Below are 8,356 nucleotides of genomic sequence, written 5' to 3'. Positions count from 1 at the left end.
AGCGGGGTGCGGAGAGGAAGAGGCCCACTGCTGTGGGGAAGACAGGTACTGGGAGAAGGTCCAGAGGGTGAGGGAGGGAGGTGGCCGGAGAGGTAGAAGCCTGCCCCACCCACACATTATTGCACCCTGCCTCCGTGAGGCAGGTCCCTGGCTCCCCAGCAGGGACCAGTCTGTCCCTCATCCTCCTTGTTCACCTGTTTGACCCGACCCTACTGGCCTGGGGGAGGAGTTCAGCAGAGCACTGCGCTTTTCAGTCCTATCCTCCCTCCTGGCAGGGACTCCTGCCCAACAGACAGTCCTGAACCTGCCAGTCCTCCTTGTTCACAAGTCTCTGTGGCGGTGCTGGCAGTGGCGGTGCTGGCAGTGGCGGCAGCAGCAGCTGCTGCCGCAGCCACGGCCACAGCTGCGCCATGGCCACAGCAGGCTGACGAGGTGGCCGAGTGGTGAAGGCGATGGACTGCTAATCCATTGTGCTCTGCACGCATGGGTTCAAATCCCATCCTCGTCGGAGCCCAGGGACCAGCCCAGAAGGAGCCTTCTGGAGCAGGGGCCGCTCTTCCCATGCTGTTTCTGACAAGCGCCCATTTGTCAGGCTCTTGTCTACCAAGCAGGGCAGGTGACACCTCCCCAGGAAGGGAGTGTCCCCCTCCCCTACTCTCTCCCCACCTCCAGGGTTTGCACAGCCCCATCAAACACAAAGCCTTTCACGAGGCATGTCCCTGGCCATGTCCCTGCTCAAGAGCTCCCTGTGCCTGGGACAGGCCCAGGTGCGCCCGGGCAGTGAAGCCGGGAGGGGAGGGCTCAGGCAATCGGAGCCAGAGGAGCCAGGGGTTTCCAGGCAGTAGCCAGAGAGAGCAGCATTGTCCCCTGGTCTCCCACGTGCTTTCAGCGAGACAGAGAGAGAGAAACTACGATCCCTGCACACAGGTGCTCTAGAGCTGAACTCTTGGCATAAATCAGCCAACATCTTGGGCAAAGTAAATTATTTAACAATATTTTTAAAAACTACCTGCATTATATTATCCCAAGTATTTCTATACATACACCAGTCACCGGTGCATAATCAAGGAGGCTTCACCCATAAAACTATAAAAAGGAGCAGCAATAATCCTTCTGCATAACAAAAAAGCTGGTTTCTTCAACTTGCCCAATGCTGTACTGCCCTCTCTTGGAATAACTGAGTTAGGAAAGGCCATCATCAGTATCTCAGCCACGCTAGAACAAGGTCTGGATGAACATTAAGTCCTGTACAGCATACGCAGACTGAAATTTCTTCACTGGCAAACATTGTGGCTGGAAGTAGAACTGCCCTGGACGTACTAGCACTTTCTCAAGGAGGCGCGTGTGCCTTCATCAACACCACCTGTTGTACCTGTATTGACTGAGGTGGTCAAATCATACGAGAGGCCAACAAAATTAAAGACGCCACAGCAGTCTTGCCTAAAGTAGCTGAAAAAACCCTTTTGATTGGTAGGGTTGGCTCCCAGACTGAAGCAGACGGTTAGGGAAACGGTCCAAGATGGTGTAAAAGTACATTTTATTAGGATTATTGACCTTGGTAACTGTGAATGTATTGCTTCAGTTAATGTTATGTTGTAGCAGATTGATGCGTAAAAAAACACAACCGGGTGTAACTCAAGCGTAGGCCCAAATAATGACGCTAAATATATTAACGGCTAGAGACAAAGAAAAGGAAGAAGTACTTGAACTAATGGCTACGAACTATTATGAAGGCTAGAGGCAAGAAAGGGTGATGGGACAGCACGGCCTACGCAGTGATCGGCCCGGGCTTCCCGGGAGTTGTGAGCAGGTTGTCTGTAGCCCCTTTACCGTACTCTAGACCTTTAACATGACGTGAGGTTGGAAGTCGCAAAGTGGGGAGTATGGAAGTAAAGCGGTTAATGCCGGTGGAATTGAAATAGTTGACGCCTCACAGGCCTTTGCAGGCCTATCTAGCAAATACACCTAGGAAAAACAAAAACAAAAACAAAAACAAATAACATCTGCAATGACCTTGCTGACGTCCGTGTTCCTAGCTATCGAAGCCATGTATTGACTGTAAAAAATTCTACTATCTGTTTTGCTGGAACCTCCTCTCCTGAAGTGATTCACTCCCTTTTTGCTGCTGATCCACACACACACACACGCACACACGCACGCACACCTGTTGTCCTGTGAAGGACAAGTTGTATAATCCAAAGGTATATTAACTCTTTAACAGCCTCATTAGGGCAGCCGCTGCTCTCGGCTCTCCCCTATAGCTATAGTAATAAATTGTTTCTGCTCTGACCGGAACCTAAATTGAATTCCATTTATTCTGAGAAGAAGGCAAAGGAGTAGTAAGAGAGAGAGAGAGAGAGAGAGACCTACCCAAGATGAGAAGATTCGGGAGGCTGGCTCAGACCACTTCTTCCAAGTGCTTGGCTCCTCTCTGAATCGTTCCCATTGCGTTTAGCAAGTCATAAGTAGTCCGGGAAATAACCTGGCAGGGTTCGGAAAAGCCCCGAGAGGTTTGCAACAGGAACGTATTTTGTGCCAAACAGCTCACCCACCACAGCCGCAAACACGCGCTCGCAGCCAAGTTCTCTTGGGTGTCCACACTGACCCTGAAATGCCTATAGCAGCGCCACAAAAATACAATTTCTGTGCTTCCTTGCTCTTCCCAAACTGACTACAGGCAGTTCACAGTACAAACGTTGTTCTGGCAAGGGCCGTTACCTACCACCCTCACTAACAAGCGCTCGCAGACAAGTTTTCCTGGGACACAACACCGCTGTGGCCCAGACACCTGCCTTCCCCACTAACAAGGGCTCACAGCCAAGTTCTCTTGGGCCCCTGCAACGGCGCTGGCAGTCCTATTCCAGCCCCACCACACCCATATCTCCATGCTTGCCTCTCTCTCCCCAAATGACACCACCCCCACCAACTGACTCTCAGAACAAACACAGTTCTGGCTAAGGGGCACGACCCCAAACAAGGGCGCAAAGCCAAGTTCCCTTGAGCTCCTACTGTTGCCTTGGCATGCCTGTTCCGGCCCCACAACAACTGCTCATTTGCGCTTCCTTGCTCTTCAAAAGCTGGCACCGTTCCTACTTGCAGACTGCACAAGAAATGTGATTCTGGCCAGGCCGCTCACCTACCACAAACACTAAGCGCACACAGAGAAGTTCCCTTTGGCCCCTACATTGGCCCTGGCACGCTATTCCAGCCCAGCAAAACTTACACCTCTGTGCTTACCCTCTCTTCACAGAATGTCACAACGGTGGAGGTTGGAAGAGACCTCTGGAGATCATTTAGTCCGGCACCCCTGCTCAAGCAGAGTCACCTAGAGCACGCTACTCAGGACCGTGTCCGAACGGCTTTTGAATTATGCCCAAGGATGGAGACTCCACAACCTCTCTGGGCAACCCATTCCAGGGCTCAGTCACCCTCACAGTAAAAAAGCTTTTCCTTAGATTCAGACGGAACTTCTTGTCTTTCAGTTTGAGACCATTGCCTCTCGTCCCATCCCCGGGTACCACTGAAGAGTCCGCCTCGGTCTTCTTTACACCCTCCCTTCAGACACTTATACAGATTGCTAAGGTCCCCCCTCAGACTTCTCCAGGCTAAACAGTCCCAGCTCTCTCAGCCCCCCCTTCTCAGAGGAGAGATGCTCTAGTCCCTTAATCATCTTATTGGCCCTTTGCCGGACTCGCGCCAGTAGCTCCTTATCTCTCTTGTACTGCAGAGCCCAGAACTGGATGCAGGACTCCAGACGTGGTGTCACAAGTGGTGAGCAGAAGGGAAGGATCACTCGCATCGATCTCCTGGCAGCACTCTTCCTAATGCAGCCCAGGATACCACTGGCCGCCTTTGCCACAAGGGCACGCGGCTGGCTCACGGTCAGCTTGTCCACTAGGACTCCCAGTTCCTTCCCTGCAGGGCTGCTTTCCAGCAAGTCAGCCCCCAGCATGTACTGGTGAAGGGGGTTACTCCTCCCTAGGTGCACCTGAAATTCTACTTTTCCTGTGATCTGATGGGGTCCCATTTAGGCGACCTCTCGTCCCCCTTATAAATCCCACACCCACACCCACCCCCACCCCAAACAAGCACACCCTGATGGAAACAAACCTCCCCCTTGAGACCTCTGGTATCTGTTTCAGACAACCGCTGCTGGTCCCCCTTACAAATCCCCAACACCTCTAACCAAACACCTTGTCAGAGTCCAGTACTCCCTGACCAGGTTCTTCTAGATATTCCACGCGTACGGAGAGTGCAATGTCTAATATAACAGTTTGTTTGGGGGGTGGGGGGAATTTGATGTTACACAGGGTTTTTGATTTAGCAGAGTGATTCAGCAATATACTGAAATCACAATTCAAGTGTACACGCCTAACAAAATCTAGCTAGACAGATCAATCACAGCACCAACGTGATTGCCATTACCGGTCTCAAATACGCTCGCCGTCACAACGCTGGGCGTCCCCAGTCGCCGGGAAGGAATGCGTGGGTTGATGCCAGCTCAAGCCCGTTGCTCTCTTCAAAATTTCTCTGTTAGCTGTTGAGGCTTCATACTCTCTCTTGGGCTGAGCCACATATACACTTTCCACATGCTGGTCTGGCTAATCTCAGGGAGGCATTCACTTCCTTTTGGTCAGCTCTGAAAAAAAAAAGAAAAAAACCCACTTACGCCAGGTCCAGGTAACGGATATGGCTGCTTATCTGGGACGAAGGCCACCCTTTGGTCCCCTTTGTCTTGAGATAACGTTAGTTCTCTGTGCAACAGCTGTGGGTCGCGAGCTGCATCCTACACTGTCCTTGGGATTTACGGGGCGCCTTGCCTTCTGAGCCTTCTCCCATCGTAGGGGTTGTTGGTCGGTCACACACACGCAGATCCTACCCCTTGAGCCCTTTCCACTGCACACAGCCCCTCTCTGCCCTCCCACACACAAGGATCCTGCTGCATTCAGATCCAGCCAGACTGCCAGGCAGGGGCACGGTCCCACCCCTCCCCACCCCTCCCCCTTTTTTTTTAACCCAGCCCCAGGCACTTGTGATGCAAGGGATGTGCTTGCAGGATGGCATTATGAGCTCAGAGCCCCTCAGCCAACCCACATTGTGGGGCTCTCCTCCCACATTGTGTGCATCCCATTGCGTGCAGCGAAGCTGCTCACGCGTGCGGGCCTCCATGAGCTCCGAGGCATCCCTGGACCTGCAACGCTGCTGGCAGCTACCCTCGGACTGCCAAAGAACAGCGGGGTGCGGAGAGGAAGAGGCCCACTGCTGTGGGGAAGACAGGTACTGGGAGAAGGTCCAGAGGGTGAGGGAGGGAGGTGGCCGGAGAGGTAGAAGCCTGCCCCACCCACACATTATTGCACCCTGCCTCCGTGAGGCAGGTCCCTGGCTCCCCAGCAGGGACCAGTCTGTCCCTCATCCTCCTTGTTCACCTGTTTGACCCGACCCTACTGGCCTGGGGGAGGAGTTCAGCAGAGCACTGCGCTTTTCAGTCCTATCCTCCCTCCTGGCAGGGACTCCTGCCCAACAGACAGTCCTGAACCTGCCAGTCCTCCTTGTTCACAAGTCTCTGTGGCGGTGCTGGCAGTGGCGGTGCTGGCAGTGGCGGCAGCAGCAGCTGCTGCCGCAGCCACGGCCACAGCTGCGCCACGGCCACAGCAGGCTGACGAGGTGGCCGAGTGGTGAAGGCGATGGACTGCTAATCCATTGTGCTCTGCACGCATGGGTTCAAATCCCATCCTCGTCGGAGCCCAGGGACCAGCCCAGAAGGAGCCTTCTGGAGCAGGGGCCGCTCTTCCCATGCTGTTTCTGACAAGCGCCCATTTGTCAGGCTCTTGTCTACCAAGCAGGGCAGGTGACACCTCCCCAGGAAGGGAGTGTCCCCCTCCCCTACTCTCTCCCCACCTCCAGGGTTTGCACAGCCCCATCAAACACAAAGCCTTTCACGAGGCATGTCCCTGGCCATGTCCCTGCTCAAGAGCTCCCTGTGCCTGGGACAGGCCCAGGTGCGCCCGGGCAGTGAAGCCGGGAGGGGAGGGCTCAGGCAATCGGAGCCAGAGGAGCCAGGGGTTTCCAGGCAGTAGCCAGAGAGAGCAGCATTGTCCCCTGGTCTCCCACGTGCTTTCAGCGAGACAGAGAGAGAGAAACTACGATCCCTGCACACAGGTGCTCTAGAGCTGAACTCTTGGCATAAATCAGCCAACATCTTGGGCAAAGTAAATTATTTAACAATATTTTTAAAAACTACCTGCATTATATTATCCCAAGTATTTCTATACATACACCAGTCACCGGTGCATAATCAAGGAGGCTTCACCCATAAAACTATAAAAAGGAGCAGCAATAATCCTTCTGCATAACAAAAAAGCTGGTTTCTTCAACTTGCCCAATGCTGTACTGCCCTCTCTTGGAATAACTGAGTTAGGAAAGGCCATCATCAGTATCTCAGCCACGCTAGAACAAGGTCTGGATGAACATTAAGTCCTGTACAGCATACGCAGACTGAAATTTCTTCACTGGCAAACATTGTGGCTGGAAGTAGAACTGCCCTGGACGTACTAGCACTTTCTCAAGGAGGCGCGTGTGCCTTCATCAACACCACCTGTTGTACCTGTATTGACTGAGGTGGTCAAATCATACGAGAGGCCAACAAAATTAAAGACGCCACAGCAGTCTTGCCTAAAGTAGCTGAAAAAACCCTTTTGATTGGTAGGGTTGGCTCCCAGACTGAAGCAGACGGTTAGGGAAACGGTCCAAGATGGTGTAAAAGTACATTTTATTAGGATTATTGACCTTGGTAACTGTGAATGTATTGCTTCAGTTAATGTTATGTTGTAGCAGATTGATGCGTAAAAAAACAGAACTGGGTGTAACTCAAGCGTAGGCCCAAATAATGACGCTAAATATATTAACGGCTAGAGACAAAGAAAAGGAAGAAGTACTTGAACTAATGGCTACGAACTATTATGAAGGCTAGAGGCAAGAAAGGGTGATGGGACAGCACGGCCTACGCAGTGATCGGCCCGGGCTTCCCGGGAGTTGTGAGCAGGTTGTCTGTAGCCCCTTTACCGTACTCTAGACCTTTAACATGACGTGAGGTTGGAAGTCGCAAAGTGGGGAGTATGGAAGTAAAGCGGTTAATGCCGGTGGAATTGAAATAGTTGACGCCTCACAGGCCTTTGCAGGCCTATCTAGCAAATACACCTAGGAAAAACAAAAACAAAAACAAAAACAAATAACATCTGCAATGACCTTGCTGACGTCCGTGTTCCTAGCTATCGAAGCCATGTATTGACTGTAAAAAATTCTACTATCTGTTTTGCTGGAACCTCCTCTCCTGAAGTGATTCACTCCCTTTTTGCTGCTGATCCACACACACACACGCACACACACACACACACACACACACGCACACACGCACGCACACCTGTTGTCCTGTGAAGGACAAGTTGTATAATCCAAAGGTATATTAACTCTTTAACAGCCTCATTAGGGCAGCCGCTGCTCTCGGCTCTCCCCTATAGCTATAGTAATAAATTGTTTCTGCTCTGACCGGAACCTAAATTGAATTCCATTTATTCTGAGAAGAAGGCAAAGGAGTAGTAAGAGAGAGAGAGAGAGAGAGAGACCTACCCAAGATGAGAAGATTCGGGAGGCTGGCTCAGACCACTTCTTCCAAGTGCTTGGCTCCTCTCTGAATCGTTCCCATTGCGTTTAGCAAGTCATAAGTAGTCCAGGAAATAACCTGGCAGGGTTCGGAAAAGCCCCGAGAGGTTTGCAACAGGAACGTATTTTGTGCCAAACAGCTCACCCACCACAGCCGCAAACACGCGCTCGCAGCCAAGTTCTCTTGGGTGTCCACACTGACCCTGAAATGCCTATAGCAGCGCCACAAAAATACAATTTCTGTGCTTCCTTGCTCTTCCCAAACTGACTACAGGCAGTTCACAGTACAAACGTTGTTCTGGCAAGGGCCGTTACCTACCACCCTCACTAACAAGCGCTCGCAGACAAGTTTTCCTGGGACACAACACCGCTGTGGCCCAGACACCTGCCTTCCCCACTAACAAGGGCTCACAGCCAAGTTCTCTTGGGCCCCTGCAACGGCGCTGGCAGTCCTATTCCAGCCCCACCACACCCATATCTCCATGCTTGCCTCTCTCTCCCCAAATGACACCACCCCCACCAACTGACTCTCAGAACAAACACAGTTCTGGCTAAGGGGCACGACCCCAAACAAGGGCGCAAAGCCAAGTTCCCTTGAGCTCCTACTGTTGCCTTGGCATGCCTGTTCCGGCCCCACAACAACTGCTCATTTGCGCTTCCTTGCTCTTCAAAAGCTGGCACCGTTCCTACTTGCAGA

General features: G+C 52.2%; 2 non-coding genes across 2 annotated transcripts; both read left to right on the top strand.

Annotated features, from left to right (window-relative positions):
• Positions 1-426: 426 nt before the first annotated feature.
• Positions 427-508, top strand: TRNAS-GCU (transfer RNA serine (anticodon GCU)). Its single transcript has one exon. It is a non-coding gene; the product is annotated as a tRNA-Ser (tRNA).
• Positions 509-5,658: 5,150 nt separating this feature from the next.
• On the top strand, positions 5,659-5,740 carry TRNAS-GCU (transfer RNA serine (anticodon GCU)). The gene has a single exon. It is a non-coding gene; the product is annotated as a tRNA-Ser (tRNA).
• The last annotated feature ends 2,616 nt before the right edge of the window (positions 5,741-8,356 follow it).

Source organism: Struthio camelus, chromosome 19, assembly GCF_040807025.1.
Source record: "Struthio camelus isolate bStrCam1 chromosome 19, bStrCam1.hap1, whole genome shotgun sequence".
Lineage (NCBI taxonomy): Eukaryota > Metazoa > Chordata > Aves > Struthioniformes > Struthionidae > Struthio > Struthio camelus.
This window is presented reverse-complemented; position numbering and strand designations above follow the sequence as displayed.